This window comes from Anolis carolinensis, chromosome 2 (assembly GCF_035594765.1).
Source record: "Anolis carolinensis isolate JA03-04 chromosome 2, rAnoCar3.1.pri, whole genome shotgun sequence".
In the NCBI taxonomy this organism is placed as follows: domain Eukaryota; kingdom Metazoa; phylum Chordata; class Lepidosauria; order Squamata; family Dactyloidae; genus Anolis; species Anolis carolinensis.
In genome coordinates, this window is record NC_085842.1 from 182501302 (window position 1) to 182521220 (window position 19919).

At 41.4% G+C, this 19919-nt stretch overlaps 1 protein-coding gene and 1 long non-coding RNA gene across 4 annotated transcripts in view; one reads left to right on the forward strand and one right to left on the reverse strand.

Annotated features, from left to right (window-relative positions):
- Positions 1 to 19919, forward strand: part of bgn (biglycan) — a 165939-nt gene that overhangs the window by 71918 nt on the left and 74102 nt on the right. Inside the window, exon 1 of one of the 2 annotated variants that reach the window (XM_003216896.4) lies at positions 4379 to 4515. The exons of the other annotated variant lie outside the window; for it this stretch is intronic. The gene's annotated coding sequence lies outside the window, so the exon portion shown is untranslated. Of the gene's footprint in view, positions 1 to 4378; positions 4516 to 19919 lie in introns of those variants that run through there. 2 annotated transcript variants of the gene reach the window in all.
- LOC103277754 (uncharacterized) overlaps positions 372 to 19919 on the reverse strand; it is a 94308-nt gene continuing 74760 nt past the window's right edge. For both annotated transcript variants that reach the window (XR_010003121.1, XR_010003120.1), the window contains 3 exons: positions 12196 to 12306; positions 4243 to 4385; positions 372 to 629 (listed from right to left, as the gene is read on the reverse strand). This is a non-coding gene — a long non-coding RNA (uncharacterized LOC103277754). The remainder of the gene's footprint in view (positions 630 to 4242; positions 4386 to 12195; positions 12307 to 19919) is intronic.

Sequence of the window (19919 nt, forward strand, 5' to 3'; positions counted from 1 at the left end):
TGTCTGGGGGACACAACACTCATTGTCCCCGCATCCTTGACTCAGTATCTACATAATCCTATAATTCATCTTTCCGGACTCTCATTGTTTTCAGCATTCCATTGCCACACATCTGGGGGTGGACCCAGCCCCCCCCCCCCCCCCGGCCGCCCGAGATTTCCCTGCTCTAGGTAGCACCTCAGTTTGCCAATTGGAGTCCCCAGGGCTTCCCAGGGATCCCCAACCATGTCATTGCCTCCTCTACCAATCAGTGCACACACTAGCTTAACACAGTCTCCAAAGTCAAAAATTCTTGCCTACGTCTGCCTGTTCTTCAGACTTTCTTGCTACACCATCTCATACGTTTCCTCCAGCTGCAGTGGTTCTCCTTACTTTCCACATGACAAATATTGCAGAGCCCCGTAATTTTTTTATTTGTATTTCATAACACGTATATTTGGCATAAGAACAAGCATTTTGAACACACCACTTACACAAGCCTGATGTGATCCACTAAGGAATTCTGGAGATTTACACTTCCTCAGCAACTGGACTGTGAGCCGTTTAACGTGAAACTACCACCATTCCTCCCATTGACTTTTGAATTTAGCATGTCTCCAGATTCAGGTCGTTAGCAAAATTGGCCAGATCTACAATCAAATCAGGGGGAAAAGGACGGTAAGATGTATTAAAATATAAGGTACATGTTTACATATGCAGGACAAACAGATTTCTAACTGATCTCTACGGGCAAGTGGGGGCATGTTTGATTTACAGAAGAATCAAAGAATTTGGTGCTCATGACAGTTTATCCACAGTAAGAAACCTAATGATAAATTAAGCGACCAGCCATTGATATGAAAGCTTCTGGCAATTGTGTGTTGCTTCATTGTGCAATATGAATTTGATTGATTTATCCCATGTAAATCCAGCCAACCAGCTGTCTCTCTAACTACCTCTGAGGGATTAAAATTGGTTTTATAATCCAAGTCAATCCTATCATCAGGCAAATCTAAGCAGCTGGAAATAAACACTCTCCTAGATATATGTACAGCTGTTCTTTATTTCATGGGGTAACCCAGGGTTTCCCAACCTTCCGTCATACTGGCTAAAGGATCATGGGATCTGTAGTCAATTGACAGACCCAGTCTTTTAAACTTGAACACACTTATCTGTATTTTATAATGCGTTTTATGAATGTCTTATGTAAGTTAATTTTTTAACTGATTTATAGTGTATTGTACAGTTTTTATATGTGTGTTTTATTGTAAGCCGCCCTGAGTCCCCTGTTGGGTGAGAAGGGCGGGATAGAAATATTGTAATAAATAAATAAATAAATAATAGTCCAACACATGAAGGATGCTAGATTCAGGGCTGTAGCCAGAAAAAGATTTGGGGGGGGGGGGCACTTTATTTTAGCGAATCATGAAGAGTAGTTCCATAAAGCAAAATAATTTAAAAATCAGGCTTTATTGATAAACTTCAATGGACACTCAAGACAAATAAACTTCAGTGGACACTCATGGAGATTTGGATAACCAGTTAAAATTCATGAGTAAACCAGGATTTTTTAAAACCTGAAAAATTTTGGGGGGAGGGGGTTGAACCCCTAACCCCCCCCCCAGCTACAGCCCTAGCTAGATTGCATTTCTCTTTAGCCTCTCTTCCTCAACTCCCTTCCCTTTGTCTCCTTCTTACTTTCATTACTGCATTGAAACTGCATTATATGGTCAGTGTAGACTCATATAATGCAATCCAATGCAGTTAAACTGCATTAACTTGACTACACTCTGATGTCATTTGTCCACATGTATCCTTGTTTTTATTTGTGAGATCCCAGTGGGTACAAATTACAGTTCCTAATCCCTGAGCATTGGCTATGCTTCTTGAAACTGGTGGAAGAAGTAGTTCAAAACATCTGAATGGCACTATGTCAGAGAAAGCTGTGTTAGACTAAGTTAAGGCCTCTTCTGTTAATGTGGGATTTGTGTATAGATAGTGTTTAAATGCAATTTGTGTCTTGGTTTGTATTGCATACTGATTACATCATCCAGAGTGTACTATACTCTGTAAAGAGTTAATTACTGAGAAGCTGTGATGACCTTGATGTGTGGCTGGAACTGGGGAGTGTCCAGACACAAGTGTGTGTATGCATTACTGATTGCATCAGTTTAGTTCTGTTCTGCTGTTTGCTGAGAAGTCAAGTCCTGTGTCCATTGTCTACAAGTCTGTTTGTCTTGTACAGTAAAACTTTGTATATAGTTTTACCATCGTCTTTGATGTCTCTTCGTTCTCCATTCCACTGACTCCATTCAACTGCTGCTGCGCTGCGTAAATTACTCTGACATCTTCCCCACTGCACTCTGGTCTGTTATGCAAATGATGCCAATCTCTGTTTACTAGGTAATAGGGCTGTGCAATCAATTTAAAATGTTTCAAAGATCATAGCAAAATTAGAGGGCACCGGTGTTTTATTTCTAAAGTGTTTCTAAAGTATAATTAGTGAAAAATATGTTACTATAACAAAGGTAACGAAATTGTGTTACTTTCGTGTTATAATAATTGCACAAGTGGGGAAACTTCAGGGCTCCTTTATCCCTCATTTTACAGTTTGAAACCTGCTACAATGGTAGAACGTATTTACCACTGTTAGTCCATCAAGTTTCAGAATATTTCACTTATTCACAGATTTTGGGGGAATTTTCCAAATTTTTTTTTTTAAACTACAAGAGCTATCTTTTTTTAATTTTCTATACAATGACACAAGATAGCAGGTAATCATCCCCCCCCCAATGTTCAGAAATATTCATACATCTACTGATTTTAGGCTATTTTTACAAAAAAAAATTAAAAAAACAAAACCCCACAACAGCTATCTCATTGAATGTCTCTCATACAGGACTTCCATTTTCGGATTTCTTTCCAGCCCAGCACAGAGATTTACTTACTAGAAGTATCAGTCAGACCTCCTCTTTGCAGATTCAACAATTTATTGGAACTCTGGATGGCTGCTGCTACGGAGGGACAAATATCTTCCCTATCCTGATTGGGGCTTTCTGATGCTGAGCAGAATTCTGGGAAATGTAGTTTAGGGCAGGGCCTTTTGAATTCTCTGGCACAGGGGCTCCTTGCCTTCCCAAACTACATTTCCCAGAATTCTGTGCTTTCTCAGTCTCTTTCCAAGTGAACTGCTTTCTCACTGCTGCTTCCCTCTCCTATTGACATTGTTATTACAATGTATGTATGTGCCAGTATCTCTTATCAGGGGGTGGTTATATCCTTCGGTTTGATAGTAAAATTGAATTACTGTGTTGCAAAATGATGCGTGTCTAAAAAGTGTGTCCCCAATACAAACTGTTTGAAAAGTTCCTTTGACTTGGGACTCTCCGATCAAGTTAGACCATATAGTCACTGGGTGAATACAATTTCCATCATCTCAGCTGCTGGATGAGGATGGTGGGAATTATAGTTTAATGCATTCGGAAGGTGCCAGATGGTAGTAGGCAGGATTAAGCAACCCACAGTCTCATCCAGGCCCCTTATTTGCTTATCCCAGATGATTTGGCAGTGGAGATTCATGGTGCTCATCTCCATTTCTAAGCCGAAGAGCCGGTGTTGTCCGTAGACACCTCCAAGGTCATGTGGCCGGCATGACTGCATTGAGCGCCATTATCTTCCCACTGAAGCAGTACCAATTGATCTACTCACATTGAATGGTGCTCGGTAGCAGACTGGTAGCCTGTGGAGCTGGCATAACAGAGGAGTTGTATGCTCCCTGAACGCAGTTCCGGTGAGCAATCCAGCTGCTGTCTATTGGACCATTTGAAGCTTCCGAACAGTCTCCAAAGGCAACCCCATATAGAGTGTGTTGCAGCAATCTGTTTGGGATGTTACCAGGGTGTGGACCAACCTGGCCAAAAGCCATCATTTTTGTTGGCGCCATGACCAAGTCACGGTCTTGAAAGGTGTTGTTTTCTTACGATGCCCTCACTTTTTTTCCAACCCACTCCTTTGCTCCTGGGACTGCTCCAAACTCTTGGGAAAGTCTGCCATTGGATAGGAAGAGAGTGGTTCAATAAAACCTTCTCTCTTTGTGGTTGTTGGGTGGCTTTTTCCTCCTCTTCTCCCTCTTATTTTTTCCCCTCCTTCTCCCCCTTTGGCAGGTGGTTGATGGAAACCACATGACGGTTCAGCCCCTCAAGTCATTTTTTTCTGGAGTTTGTGAGTGTTTGGAGAGAGAGAGAGAGAGAGAGAGATCTTTACCTCATTGAAACCAGCTTGCCTCCAAGGGAAGTCAATCCTCTCAGTTCCCTCCAGTGGAGCACAGCCTCCTCCAGTCCTGAGAAGGGCTTGAAACACACACTTCCAGCTTCAGTCTGCTGGCAGGAAGGAAGGAAGAAGCAAAACTGAGTGGAGGAAGAGAGAAAAAAGAAAAAAGAGGATTTAAAGGCAGCAAAAGAGACAAGGCGGCTGGTGGCTAAGGGAACAAGTCAGCCCCAGGTGAAATTTCCCCAGGACACAAACCTGACCCAGAAGGTACATTTTCTTCCCATTTTTCCTTTTCTTCTCAGTGTATTTTACAAAATCCTTCTTCTCTGTACTACTTTTGTGGTGGATGAGTTAAGTTCACTTTTTACCTGTGATAAGGGAACCCAGGAATTTGGATTGCTAGGCTCCTTACTTGCAAATGTTTCCTTGCTCTAAACATCACTGTTGCAGTCCATCTCCTTTTTAGAGATACATCTCCTTTCATGTTCCCTGCATCTTCGTTACATTGGTGCTTTGATCTTCACTTTCCCCTCTTTAATCCCATTGTTTACTACTTCCTTTCTTGACTTTACATCTCCAATTTATAGACATGCCTGCATATACTGTATACTAGATATTGTTTCCTTTTTCAATTTCCTTTCCTGTCTGGATGGTGGCTGCAATAAATCTCTCTTGCTCACACAGAGACACGTCCCTCTGTGTTTTATGGGGGAATTGTGGCTGTCACTTTGCCCCATTCTGCTTCCCTTTCCTACAAACTGATGAGAATTGGGCTGTTAACAGCTTGCTCTTCCAACTCCCTTGTTCTCAGGTTTCCCTTTGGTCCTTTCATCTGCTTGGCAGCTGCCCGACACTGTGAGAACAAGCAACTGGGGCTTTTGGTGCTTAAAGTTTCTCAAGTCGCTCCTGACACGAAAAAACAAAAACAAAACAACTGGGGCTTTTGGTTTGTTTTCTCTCTCCTTCCTTCAGACAAGTCTCAAGCTTCCCATATTTAACCACTAGTTTTATTCTGATTGGAAGAGCATTTTATATAAATATGTAAAGCTGATCATCTGTGCTGATCTCAGCCCTAAATGCACACCCAGCTGATGGTTTTGTTTCATGATCCTGGGTGCATCTACAGTAGAATCTCGCTTATCCAACCTTTGCTCATCCAACGTTCTGTATTATCCAACACAGTATGCCTTTTAGTAGTCAATGTTTTTGTAGTCAATGTTTTCAATACATTGCGATGTTTTGGTGCTAAATTTGTAAATACAATAATTACTACATAACATTACCATGTACTGAACTGCTTTTTCTGTTGATTTGTTGTAAAACAGGATGTTTTGGTGCTTAATTTGTAAAATAATAACATAATTTGATGTTTAATAGGCTTTTCCTTAATCCCTCCTTATTATCCAACATTCTGCCAGCCCGTTTATGTTGGATAAGCGAGACTATTGTATATTGTCGAATTCATGCAGTTGGACACCACTTGAACTGTCATGGCTCAATGCTATGGAATCCTGGGATTTGCAGTTTTGCACTTTGGTTGAGAAGGCTAAAACTCCTTGAAAAACTACTACTTCCATGATGCAATAATATGGCGACATAGCTGCTAAAGTGGCATTAAACTGCATTAATTCTATGGGAGAAATGCACTCTATCTTTCCCAAACCTTTTTTTAAAGAGGAGTGAGGGGGTCATCCCATGTTGTCTTCCCTTTGAAAAGTAAAAGGAGATCCAAACATGAGGAAAGAATTGGTTGGTACCTTAAAGGTGCCATGAATGGTGGTGGTGGTAGACAAGATTTTTTTTTTCATGTCAGGAGCAACCGGAGTTGCTTCTGAAGTGAGAGAATTGGCCATCTGCAAGGACGTTGCCCAGGGGACGCCTGGATGTTTTTTTTTCCGTGTCAGGAGCAACCGGAGTTGCTTCTGGAGTGAGAGAATTGGCCGTCTGCAAGGACGTTGCCCTGAAGACACCTGGATATTTTGATGTTTAACATCCTTGTGGGAGGCTTCTCTCATGTCCCCGCATGGAGCTGGAGCTGATAGAGGGAGCTCATCCGCACTCTCCCCGGGTGGGATTCGAACCTGGCAGCTTTCAGGTCAGCAACCCAACCTTCAAGTCACGAGGCTTTTATCCCCTAGGCCATCGGAGGCTCCATAGACAAGATCGGACTGCTCTAGGGAAGGCGAAGAGAGAGGCAGTTCATTTAGGGACACTTTTAAGATGTCTGAAGGGAAGGGAAATTTTAGGGATACCTCAAACCCCACAGTTTGTTCGACATGCCCTGGTCATTGGTCTCATCATCCTCAGTCAATGGCCTAATACATCTAATATTTCTACCCCCAACTCATGTAATTCCCTCCACCGCAAATACCACTGCCAGTACCGGGAATGAGTCTTGATTTCCTCTTACTGTTTGTAGTTTTAAAACAAACAAAGCAAAGACAAAAGGGGAGAAAAAAAACCATCTTATTTCTGTCCCTTCTGTTCTGTCCACTTTCCCTTTTCATATATTTGCTGGGCCAAATGTGAATGTATGAACTATCTGGGTGATTATAACCAATTCTCTGCTGGCAATTCTGTGTCTCCATGCCAGTTTGTGCCCAAGGAAAAGCTGGAACTATTGTGTGCAGAGAGAAAACATTCATCTCTTTCTGATTTGTTGTTGTGTGCCTTTGGGTTGTTTCTGACTTCAGGCAGCACCAAGGCAGACCTGTCGTAGTGTTTTCTTGGCAAGATTTGTTCAGCAGAAGTTTGACTTTGCCTGCCTCTGAGGCTGAGAAAGTGTGACCTGCCTGAGATAACTCAATAGGTTTCCATATTTATTTATTATTTATTTCCCATACTTGTTTCCCATCCTTCTCACCCCGAAGGGGACTCAGGGCGGCCTCACAATTGGCAGCAATTCGATGCCCAACATACAATTCCAAAAATAACAATTACAATTAAAACCAAACATTGAACATAAATTCATTAAAACAACAGTTAAAATCACGTAAGTTCCATATCAAAGTCCAGGATTGGTTCATTAGTCTGTCACCTTAAAGTTCTCAATTATTGCACTGCTATAGTTACTGCTTAAATACTTGGGTCCATAACCATGTTTTAAGTTTTTTTCCTAAAAGACAGGATGCAGGGGGCTGTTCTGATTTCATTGGAGCCAAGTGAGAATTCCAACCTGGTTTCCAAGTGTCCTTCTCCAACACTCAATCATTATAATGCTTTTACTTTTTAGCGTGTGTATGTGCCATCAGGTTAGTTGACTGTCAAGTTACAGTGACCCAATACATTTCATAGGTTTTTTAATAGCACTTCCCAAAAGGAATTATGTTGTACCTTCTCAGCTCAGGGTTATGTGAATTGCTCTCCCACCATACTTTAACACTATTAGGATCAGAGCTTAGGAATGCTTGTTAAAATGCCAATCGCCATCCAGGCTGAGGAATTCTGGAAGTTATAGTTAACAAGTATTTTCAAGTTCTGATTGAGATACATATTTGGGCAGAGGCAGTTGGGAAGCTGAATCCTGCCGGCTATTTCTGTGCTCCTGTGGTATTGTGGTATATAACTGGCCTGGCTAACTGAGTCCAGCCAGCCCCCTCAGCTTTAACTTAGCCCAAATAAAGATTGTTGTAAAAAAAAAAAAGTCTCATTGGCAGAGCTTGGGCATTATGCCCTTTTGGGGACTCCATTATCCAGGTTCCCCTGCAAGCATAGCCAATGACTTTATATGATGTGGAGAATCTGAAAGTCTAATCCAGAAAAATAGATATTTCCCAAGTTTGGACCAGGGCTATATCTACAAAGGATCTTGTAATAATCCAAAGTCTGCAAGTAGGGTAAAAGTCAACTAGTTTGCCCCTTGGAATCTCATATTCATAGAGGTCTACACTCAGAATGGAGGCTTCAAACTTAAAAGTCTTATGGTCGCCAGCAGATTCTTCTCCTCGTGTCTATCTTTCTAATTCCTTTGTAAAGATATCTCAGCCACCCCACACATTTTGTAGGAACAACATCCTTTAATGAATCATGGGGCTGTTTTTAAGGTCTTTGTTTTGATTTATCTGCTCTGGACCCATTTCCTATCTTTTTTTTTTTTTTGTCCTTTGACCCAGTCCTGCACATCCTTTCAGCAGTTTTTGTAAGTTTCTTGGAAGCATTTCTTTTTCTCGTGCTACCCCTGCTGTTGACAAATGGATTGCGCAACCCACCCACTAACCTCCTTGGAAACCCCTTGTCCCGTCTCAGATTACTTCTGGGAAAACTGAGATCTAATTCTGTGGTCAAACAGTCCCAGCAGTGCGTTTCTTGACTGAAACCCAGATGTTGGTTAAATGAAGTATGGCACTCTTCTGCCTGGTGTTTGTCCAGAGCGAGCAGGAAACCTGAGCGTGGCAGTCTGGAAGAGTTTTTCATTCATAGCCAGTGTAAATGTTTGCAAACCTGGAACAGCAAATCCAGAAACATATCCAGGAGCATCCTATATTCCCACCCTTGGAAGCAGTTATATAAGAAGGCCCTAAAAGGATGGGTGTGTGTGTGTCATAAAGAACAACTCTTGTGAGTTTAAGCAAAAGCCTTCCCAGTTCCTTTAAAGAACCTTGAAGAAGAAAAGATGCTAGATCCAAAGTCTAGATAGAAGGAGAAATGTTCAGTTTGATTGAAGGTGTTTGATACAGAAGTGCTGGCAAGCCTCACGGAGAACTGCTGGGCAGAGTTTTACATGAGCAGAGTGGTGAAATGGATCAGATGAAGAAAGACAAAGTGGGTCTGTGCTGAGAGTCTCTCAAGATTTTGCATCCATTCCTGCAAGAGAAGGTCCAGCAGGCTTGGGTAGGAAGGAATGGGGAAAAATACACACATGCGCACGCGTATACACACACCAGGTCCACCTTACTGTGCCAAGCTTCTGCCTTGCGGCCCCTTGGTTTCCTTGGCATGCTGGCTGCTGAGCTGGCAGTCATGGCCCATGGCAAGCCTTACAATCACCAGCCACAGTTGTTAAAGCCACATAGGCTGCTTCCAACAACGGCATGTGGCATTCAGGCACCACCTCCTGTCCACCTCCTCTTTCATGCTCCTGTTTTGGTTGACTGTAGTCTAATGATTTTTAGATTATGTGGGATTGTGCTGTTGATCAAACCTTTGCTCGGTTACTTAGTTCCATATTCAGCCCCCTCCTCAATCACACTGAAAAATACATATTTTTTAAAAAATCCAACCATAGCCCATCATCCACCGCAGAGTAGTGCAATCAATGGTCTTGGGAAATTAAGGATGCTTGGAGACTCTACTTTTCATCTTTTAAACTGGAAGCAGGTCAGTTTATCTGTGCTAATCTGACTCATGTTGATGATTGTTAGCTACTAAGATTTAGATCAGTGACCCTCTGCCTTCTTATATCACAACTAGCTGTGTCCGGCCATGTGTTGCTGTGGTGAAGTGTGGTGTTATGGGAAATAAAGTATTGAGGAATTGGTGGTAGTTAGTACAGTAGAGTCTCACTTATCCAACACTCGCTTATCCAACGTTCTGGATTATCCAACACATTTTTGTAGTCAATGTTTTCAATACATCATGATATTTTGGTGCTAAATTTGTAAATATAGTAATTACTACATAGCATTACTGGGTATTGAACTACTTTTTCTGTCAAATTTGTTGTAAAACATGATGTTTTGATGCTTAATTTGTAAAATCATAACCTAATTTGATGTTTAATAGGCTTTTCCTTAATCCCTCCTTATTATCCAACATATTCGCTTATCCAACGTTCTGCTGGCCCGTTTATGTTGGATAAGTGAGACTCTACTGTATATATTATTTCCTAAAGCTTGTGAATATACAATATTTCTGGTTGTTCCTTTTTTTTGTCTGTTGGAGACGAGTATGAATGCTGCAATTAGCCAGAATGATCAACATGTAATGGCCTTTTATCTTCAAAGCCTGGCTGTTTCCTCCCTGGGGGAAACTTTTGTTGGGATGTGTTAGTTGGCCCTGATTGTTTCATGTCTGGAATTCCCGTTTTCAGAGTGTTGTTCTTGGGAGTATTTTGTGTTCTTCTACTGTCTGTGTAGATCAGGGGTCCCCAAAATAAGGCCCATGGGCTGGATGCAGCCCTCTAAGGTTATTTACCTGCCCCCTGTCCTAAACTATAAACTTAGGGTAGACCTAAGTCTGAAACAACTTGAAAGCACACAACAACAACAACAACAATCCTAATTTTGGACAATTTCCTCATAGTCCGACCCCCCAACAGTCTGAGGGACCATGAACCTCCACTTAAAAAGTTTGAGGAACCCTGGTGTAGATGAAGACAGTACCCATATGAATTGCTTAAGTGCACACACTCAAAAAGAAAGGTTGTGGTCCTCAGAAAACAGGATTTGCCAGGCTTTGATGATGCAAGGCTATTCAGTGCTATTCATGCTGGCCAACAATGGATTCCCCTAGGTAAAATGCAGCCAGACAAGTGGGATTTATATACCTGTGGAATAATGTCCAGTGTGGGAGAAAAAAATCTTGTCTGTTGGAGGGAAGTATGAATGCTGCAGTTAGACAGAATGATTAGCATTTAATGGACTTTCAGTTTCAAAGCCTGGCTGTTTCCTCCCTGGGGGAATCCTTTGTTGGGAGGTATTAGCTGGCCCTGATTGTTTCCTGTCTGGGATTCCCCTGTTTTCAGAGTGTTGTTCTTTATTTACTGTCCTGATTTTAGATATTATATTTTTCTGTTTTTCTAATTTTTTTATTGAAAGACATAAATTAGATGACTATGTCTTTTGTGGCCAAATTTGGTGTGAGAAAATATCATTTGTAGGCCTTTGGGGGAGTCAGGAGCAGGATAAATTTGGCTAAGGCTGGAGAACCTTTGACTTGCCAGATATTTTGCTCTTGTCATTTACCATCAAGTCAACGTTAAACTACAACCCTATAAATGAGAGATCTGCATGATCATGGCTTCATTAGAATTACAGAGTTGGAAAAAACCTCAAGGGCCATCCAGTCCAAGCCCCTGTCATGCAGGAAAAGCACAATCAAAGCATCCCAACAGATGACCATCCAGGTTCTGCTTAAAAACCTCCATGAGCAGTCTCCCTCTTTTACTGCTGCCAAAGCATAAAAGCCTCAGTGTTTAGTCATTGAGGCTTGTTTTACTTTAGAACCCATTCATACATCTCTTATAGCAGTCCATAGTATCCTTAGAACTAGTTTCACATACAAAGCGAGTTAATTTTTTTCCTGTCGGCTTTTCTCACTGTCCAGCTTTCAAAATCATGCATGTTCTGTTCTACAACTCTCAGGATCCCTTCTTAATGGCTATGATGATTGGAATTGATGGGAATTATATATTCCCCCAATCTGGGGTGATGCAAATGTTTCCTACGCCCATAATACAAGGTTCTTACTTCCATGTGTGTGCATGTGATGAAATATGTTGTATTATTTTATTTTAACTAACTTTACATCTGTATTGTCAAAGGCTTTCATGGCTGGAATCACTGGGTTGCTGTGAGTCTTTTGGGCTGTATGGTCATGTTCCAGAAGTTTTCTCTACTGACATTTCGTCCACATCTGTGGCAGGCATCCTCAGAGGTTGTGAGATATGTTGGAAAGATTTCCAACATACCTCACAACCTCTGAGGATGCCTGCCAGAGATGTGGACGAAACATCAGGAGAGAAAACTTCTGGAACTTGGCCATACAGCCCAAAAGACTCACAGCAACCCAACTTTACATCTGTTACTAAGTGTTTCTACTTCTATTCAAAAATCTGTTGTTCATAGAAGCACACAGATTTTTTTTCTTGGGGTCTAGTTGCTTGCATATCTATGTTGTTTGGTGTTGTTTCACTGAGTTTGCCATTCAAAATAAATCTCAGTCCCTGGATGGATGCTTGGTAGGGATAGCAACCAAATAAATTTGAAATCGCAACTTCTGATACCTTACCTTGGGTGGTGCGCTGATGACTTGAAGTCTGGGCTCGTACTTTGATTTCATAAAAAGCAGAATCTGGCTGAGTCACAATGTCTGTCACTGGGGAAAAGTCTGTAAGCTTCACTGTTTGGGGAAAGAGAAAGAATAACAGAATTTGAGTGTAATCTCAGCTGACCTACAACTGCCCCCCATATCTGCAGAGGTACTTTCTAAGATCTCTACCAGTGGATACCTGAAATCAGATATTTATTTATTGTATCAGAAGTGAAACTGAGGGTACAGTTGTATTTAAAAACACAAACAAAGTTAAAAACTAATCATTATGCTAAATGTCATTTGACCAGTAGCTGGCCACTTGAAGTGCCTCTGGTGGTCCTCAATTGTGGTCCTCCAAGCACCCCCCCGGCTTCCTTCAAAAAGCTGCTTAAAACCTAGCTCTTCCGCTGCGCCTTTGGATAACCGAGCCCATAGCTATAGTAGTTGCACAGGCCATCTCTTTGACTTGAAACACTGCACTTTATTCCTCTGCCCCAAAGCATCTTAGAATATAACATTGCACTTTAGTTCTAGTGGCCCCTCAGACAATAGCTAGACATAGCCAAATCCAGATTTCATTATGTGTGCCTTCAAATCTCCTATCAACGTATGGAAAGCCCATGAATATTACAGTCTTAGGCAAGGAATACCTGGATGTTTCTTCCTTTGAGATATATCCTGCGTTACCTGGAATTGTTGGCAGTCTCCCATCCAAGCGCTAGCTAGAGCTGATCTTGCTTAGCTTGCAAGATCAGATGGGATCTGGTGCAGTAGTGCACAGCCTGAAATGTGTATTAAACTTAAAGCTGCCTGGAGTCAGCCATGGTACTCTACACTGAGTGGTATTGCTCTTGACATGCATTTCAACAGTGCAACATGCTGTTGCCAGGCCTGAGTGGTTGGCAGCTGCCACAGCCATGGAAAACACTTAAGCCAGGAAAATTGTGCTGCTGCCCAGACAAGACCATAATCCAGACAGGAAGCCCTAATCCAGACAGGCCATCTTGGATAGGCAGAAGCACATCCATAGCCTGGGAACACTTTGTCTAGCAGCATATTAACCAGGGCAGAAGTGAATTAGTTTCAAAGTTGCAGTTCTCATACCTCGCCATAAGTGGCAGCAATCTCTGCAGCTCCTGCCCTGAAATATGCAGCACTTGCAGCATCAATCTCTTGTACAGTCAAAACGTCAATTTAATGCACTGTAATGCTATAATGTGTGGTTTCCGGGCTGTATGGCCGTATTCTATCAGCATTTTCTGTTGATGTTTCACCCACATTTGTGGCTAGCATCTTCAGAGGATGCAGGCAAAACCACAGGAGAAAATGCTGCTAGATCACGGCCAAACAGCCTGGAAACCACACAACACCCTAATAATTAATTGGGGGGGGGGGGGCTCCAGAATGCCCCCTAGGACACATATATACATGACCACTTCATTTCTGCCTCTCTGTGTCTATTTAGGACCAGCAAAGGCCTTTTTAAACATTGTTATAAAAGGACTTCTTCCAAGCCTAAAATAGTCTAGGAAGACCGCAAAACATGTTCTCCCAAAAGCATTTGGAGCAAAAAATTATTTTGATTTTGTTTTTGTGGGATTGGATACAGTGAGGAGTAGTTCTCCAGGGTCTTCTAGTGGGGTACTGCAAACCCCTAGACTTCCACAGTTGTCTCCTGTTATACAGCAAAGGAGAATATAAAAATTATACAAGCTGAATTCTTTCATGTTTTAAGTTTTAAGTTTATGTTAAATGTTTTAAGTTTATGTTAATATGTTGTTGTTGTTGTTGTTTGGGCTTGTCCGTGTTGTGAGCCGCCCCGAGTCCCTTCGGGGAGATGGGGCGGGATATAAAAATAAAGTTTATTATTATTATTATTATTATTATTATTATTATTATTATTATTATTATTATTTTCATCATAAGAATTGTATGCTTTGAGTGTTGTTTGGGTGTGGGAGTTATCACATTGACAATAGAAGGTTAGGAAAAAGAACCCTAGGAAAAGGCCAAATACTTGTGACAGCAGCCATAGGAAATAAGCGAAAGCAACAGATATACAGTAGAGTCCCACTTATCCAACACTCGCTTATCTAACGTTCTGGATTATCCAACGCATTTTTGTAGTCAATGTTTTCAATATAACATGATATTTTGGTGCTAATTTTGTAAATACAGTAATTACAATATAACATTACTGCGTATTGAACAAATTTTTCTGTCAAATTTATTGCATAACATGATGTTTTGGTGCTTAATTTGTAAAATCATAACCTATTTTGATGTTTAATAGGCTTTTTCTTAATCTCTCCTTCTTATCCAACATATTTGTTTATCCAACGTTCTGCCGGTCTGTTTATGTTGGATAAGTGAGACTCTACTGTACCTATGTTTGCAGGTACCTTAAATCATGGGAGTGGTAGTTTTGCAAGGTCTTTAGACTTCTCTGCCAAAGAATACTGGCGCTTCACCAAATGACAAATCCCAGAATTTCATAGCATTGAGCCGTGACAGTGAACGTGGTGTCATGTGTATTAATTCTGCAGTATGGATGAGCCCTTGGATGGGGGGTTCCATCAAGGCTTACCTGGTGCTTTAGTGCAGGGGTGCCCCCTTTTTCACCCGAGGGCCAATTCACGGTCCCTCAGCTTGTTGGGGGACCAGACTCATATGTCTTATTTGTAGTGCAAAAAACCATGAAAGAAAATTACAATGTATAAAATGAAGAACAATTTTAACCAATATAAACGTACCAGTCTTTCAATGGGAGGTGTGGGCCAGCTTTTGGCTGATGAGAGAGTCAAGTTAATTAGGTTTGTTGTTGTGTGCCTTCAAGTCATTTCAGACAGCTACATATGCTGCCTCAGAATCTGGTGAAGTCTCCTTCTGTGGAGGTTTTTTTTTTAACAGAGGCGACATGGCCATCTGTCGGGAGGGTTTTGATTGTGGCAGGGGGCTTATAGTTGCTGCCTGGCTCTCCCCATTTTCTTTGGAAAAATGCAGAGCAGTGGTGTGGGGAAAAAGGGAGGGAAACCAGAAAGGCGCTCACCTCCAGGGCCCGCCCTTCTCGGCCATGCAGCGGCAGCAGCGAGCACCTGGGGTAAGAAGGGCAATTGGGGAGCCTTTCTTTGCAAAGAAATAAATAAAATGTGGGGAAAGAGAGAGAAAGAGAAGGGGCCACTAGGATGCCTGAGGCCGGAGCATCCTGAGAAGACGATGCTTAATCTGGGTGAAGGGATCCAAGAGACTGCTATCTCTCTTTCTCTCTTCCTGAGGGGCCGACCTTTTCTGGGGCCCTGATCTCCAAGAAAGAAGGAAGGAAGGAACAAAGAGAGGAAGGAAGTCAAGAAAGGGAGGGAGAAAGGAAGGGACGGAGGAAGGGAGGGAGGCCTGGAGAGAGAGGGCTAGTGGAAATTTGAACAGGCCGCCAGGCTGGACTTTGGAGCAGCGTTTCTCAACTTGGGGGTTGGGACCCCTGGGAGGGTCATGAGGGGAGTTTCAGAGGGGTTGCCAAAGACCATCGGAAAACACATATTTTTGATGGTCTTAGGAACCCAAATCCCTTCAGTATTTCCTTTGGTCATGGGGGTTCTGTGTGGGAAGTTTAGCCTAATTATATCATTGGTGGGATTCAGGGGGGGCTTTGATTATAGGTGAGCTATTAATCCTAGGAACTGCAACTCCCAAATGTCAGAGTCTATTTTCCCCAAACTCCACCAGAGTTCACATTTCAGCATATTGAGTATTCATGCCAAGTTTGGTTCAGATCAGGGGTCCTCAAACTTTTTAAGTGGAGGGCCGATTCATGGTCCCTCAGATTGTTGAGGGGCCGAATTATCATTTGAAAAAAAACACGAACAAATTTTTATGCTCACTGCACATGTCTTATTTGTAGTGCAAAAAAAAAAAAAACCAACCCAACAACAATTATTTATTTATATATTTATTTGCTACATTTATACCCCACCCTCTCTCACCCCGAAGGGGACTCAGAGGGGCTTACAAGTTGTTATGTACATACAATATATTATATTATTAGCATAGCACAATATTAGAATTATATATTGCTATATTGTACTATACCATTATACCGTAATATTATTAGTAATATTACATTTAATATATAATATATAATGAATATTATATTATACAATATTATTATATTGTATTATTATTATTAGCCGCCCTGAGTCTCCTATTGGGTGAGAAGGGTGGGGTAGAAATACTGTAATAAATAAATAAATAAATAAATATTATATTGTATTACATTATAATATTTATTATCAATATATATATTTTTTTTCGTGTCAGGAGCAACCGGAGTTGCTTCTGGAGTGAGAGAATTGGCCGTCTGCAAGGACGTTGCCCAGGGGACGCCCGAATGTTTTGATGTTTTACCATTCTTGTGGGAGGCTTCTCTCATGTCCCCGCATGGAGCTGGAGCTGATAGAGGGAGCTCATCCGCACTCTCCCCGGGTGGGATTCGAACCTGGCAGCTTTCAGGTCAGCAACCCAACCTTCAAGTTACGAGGCTTTTATCCCCTTGGCCACCGGGGGCTCCATTATCAATATTATATGTATACACAATATATTATATTATTACCATATCATTCATTTACAATATTCGTAAATGAAAAAACAATACAATATTTAAAAATAAAAATAATTTTAACCAACATACTGTAAACTTATCAGGATTTCAGTGGGAAGTGTGGGCCTGCTTCTGGCCAATGAGATAATGAAGTAGGATTGTTGTTGTTGTGCCTTCAAGTCATTTCAGACTTTGGGCGAGCCTAAGTCTAAAACTGAGGGCGGGGGCCAGGTAAATGGCCTTGGAGGGCTGTATCCGGCCGCCGGGCCTTAGTTTGGGGACTCCTGGTTCAGATCCATCATTGTTTGGAGCCCACAGTGCTCTCTGGAAGTAGGTGAACTACAACTCCAAGACTCAAGGTCAATGCCCACCAATTGCTTCCAGTATTTTCTGTTGGTCATGTGAGTTCTGTGTGCCAGGTTTGGTTCAATTCCATTGTTGGTGGAGTTTAGAACGCTCTTTGATTGTTAAAAAAAAAAAAGGTAAAGGTTTCCCCTGATGTTAAGTCCAGTCATGTCTGACTCTGGGGGTTGGTGCTCATCTCCATTTCTAAGCCGAAGAGCCGGCATTGTCCGTAGGCACCTCCAAGGTCATGTGGCTGGCATGACTGCATGGAGCGCCGTTACCTTCCCGCCGGAGCGGTACCTATTGATCTCACATTTGCATGTTTTCGAACTGCTAGGTTGGCAGGAGCTGGGGCTAACAGCGGCCGCTCATTCCGCTCCCGGGATTTGAATCCGGGACCTTTCGGTCTGCAAGTTCAGCAGCTCAGCGCTTTAACACACTGCGCCACCACCAGGGGCCCCTCTGTAGATTAACTATAAATCCCAGCAACTACAACTCCCAAATGACAAAATCAATCCCCTCCCAACTCTACAAGTATTCAAATTTGGGCATATCAGATATTTGTGCCAAATTTGGTCCAGTGAATGAAATACATTCTGCATATCAGATATTTACGGTTTATTACATTAGCAAAATTACAGTTATGAAGTAACAACAAAAATAATATTATGGTTGGGGGTCACCACAATTGTGTTCAGGGGTTGCAGCATCAGGAAGGTTAAGAACCACTGCTTTAGGGAATAAACTACATCTTAAGTATTCCTTCCCTAAGAAAATCCTATGCAGTGTTGCCATTAGATTGGAATCACCTTGAAGGCACGTAACACAATGTTTTAGGAGGTTCTCACTCTCATTTTTGTGAGGCTTGTGGAAGACATTGTGCCCCATATTAATTACTGGAAGTGGGCATCGGGGAACAAAATGTCTTGGGGCAGCCTAGCAGTGTGTGCCCTGTTCTCCCCATTCCTACCATGCCATCCCTTACGCCAGTGGTCCTCAAACTTTTAAAGCAGAGGGCCGGTCCACAATCCTTCAGACTGTGGAGGGGCCGAATTATCATTTGGAGAGAAAAAAACGGACAAATTCCTATGCACACTGCACATGTCTTATTTGTAGTGCAAAACAACAACAATGAAAGAACAATACAATATTTAAAAATGAAAACAATTGTAACCAGCATAAACCTATCAGGATTTCAATGTGAAGTGTGGGCCTGCTTCTAGCCAATGAGATAGTCAAGTGAATTAGGATTGTTGTTGTGTGCTTTCAAGTAATTTCAGACTTTGGGCAAGCCTAAGTCTAAAATTATTTATTTATTCATTTACTACATTTATTTATTACATTTATATCCCGCTCTTCTCGCCCTGAAGGGGACTCAGAGCAGCTGTATGTACATACAATATATGATATTATTAGCATAGCACAATATTAGCATTATATATTACTATATTGAACAATACCACTATACTGTAATATTATATGTAATATATAACATATAATTCATATTATTATATGATATTATTATTAATATTCTATTGTATAACATTATAATATTATTATCAATATTATATGTATATACAATATATTATATTACTAAAAATGATATAAAAATATTATATTATAAAACTGAGGGCGGAGGCCAGGTAAATGACCTTGGAGGGCTGCATCCGGCCCCCAGGCCTTAGTTTGAGGACCCCTGCACTATACTGTAATATTATATGTAATATATAACATATAATTAATATTATTATATGGTATTAGTATTATATTGTATAATATTATTATATTATTATCAATATTATATGTAAATACAATATATTATTTAAATGATATAAAATATTATATTATAAAACTGAGGGCGGGGGCCAGGTAAATGACCTTGGAGGGCTGCATCCGGCCCCCAGGCCTTAGTTTGAGGACCCCTGCACTATACTGTAATATTATATGTAATATATAACATATAATTAATATTATTATATGGTATTAGTATTATATTGTATAATATTATATTATTATCAATATTATATGTAAATACAATATATTATTTAAATGATATAAAATATTATATTATAAAACTGAGGGCGAGGGCCAGGTAAATGACCTTGGAGGGCCGCATCCGGCCCCTGGGCCTTAGTTTGGGGACCCCTGCCTTACTCTCGCGAACACATAATGTATATGAAATGTAAGTTCAAACTGTGTTAGACAGTCTCACTGCTGTTTCTTCCTCTCTGCCTTTTGCCGCACGCGTGAAGCCAGCTGCCAGGGAAGAGGGAGCGTTTTCCACCAGCCTCGGTGTCTGCTCCCAAACTGGAACAGAGAACTGGGTGTGACCTGGCCTGTAATCGCAAACACTTGGGCCTCGGGCTATAAAGGCTGCTATTGTGGGCTCCAGGGGGGCTGTGGGTTTGGAAGGGATGTGAAGCGCTTCGGCAGAGATGCTTGCCTCCTGTAATTGTTGGCTAGAGAAGCCTCAGCGGAGAACCACTTTTTACTGGAAGCTGCTCCTCTCTCTTACAAGGAAAACTATCATTCATGCGTCTGAGGCTGGCTCAAGAGAGTCAGTCTGCCTGACAGAACGGTCACTTTTTTTCCCCTCCTCGCCTGGCTCTTGTGCCTACCAAAGCAGCTTGAAATAAGAAGATAAAATACAATAAAATAAGCCAGTTACTGTTTTTTCTGGAGATGAAAAGGAAAAAGAAAGTGATTTACTTTTTGCTGCTGCTGTTAAGAGCATAGTACCAAAGCCAGTGGAAACAGGTAAAAG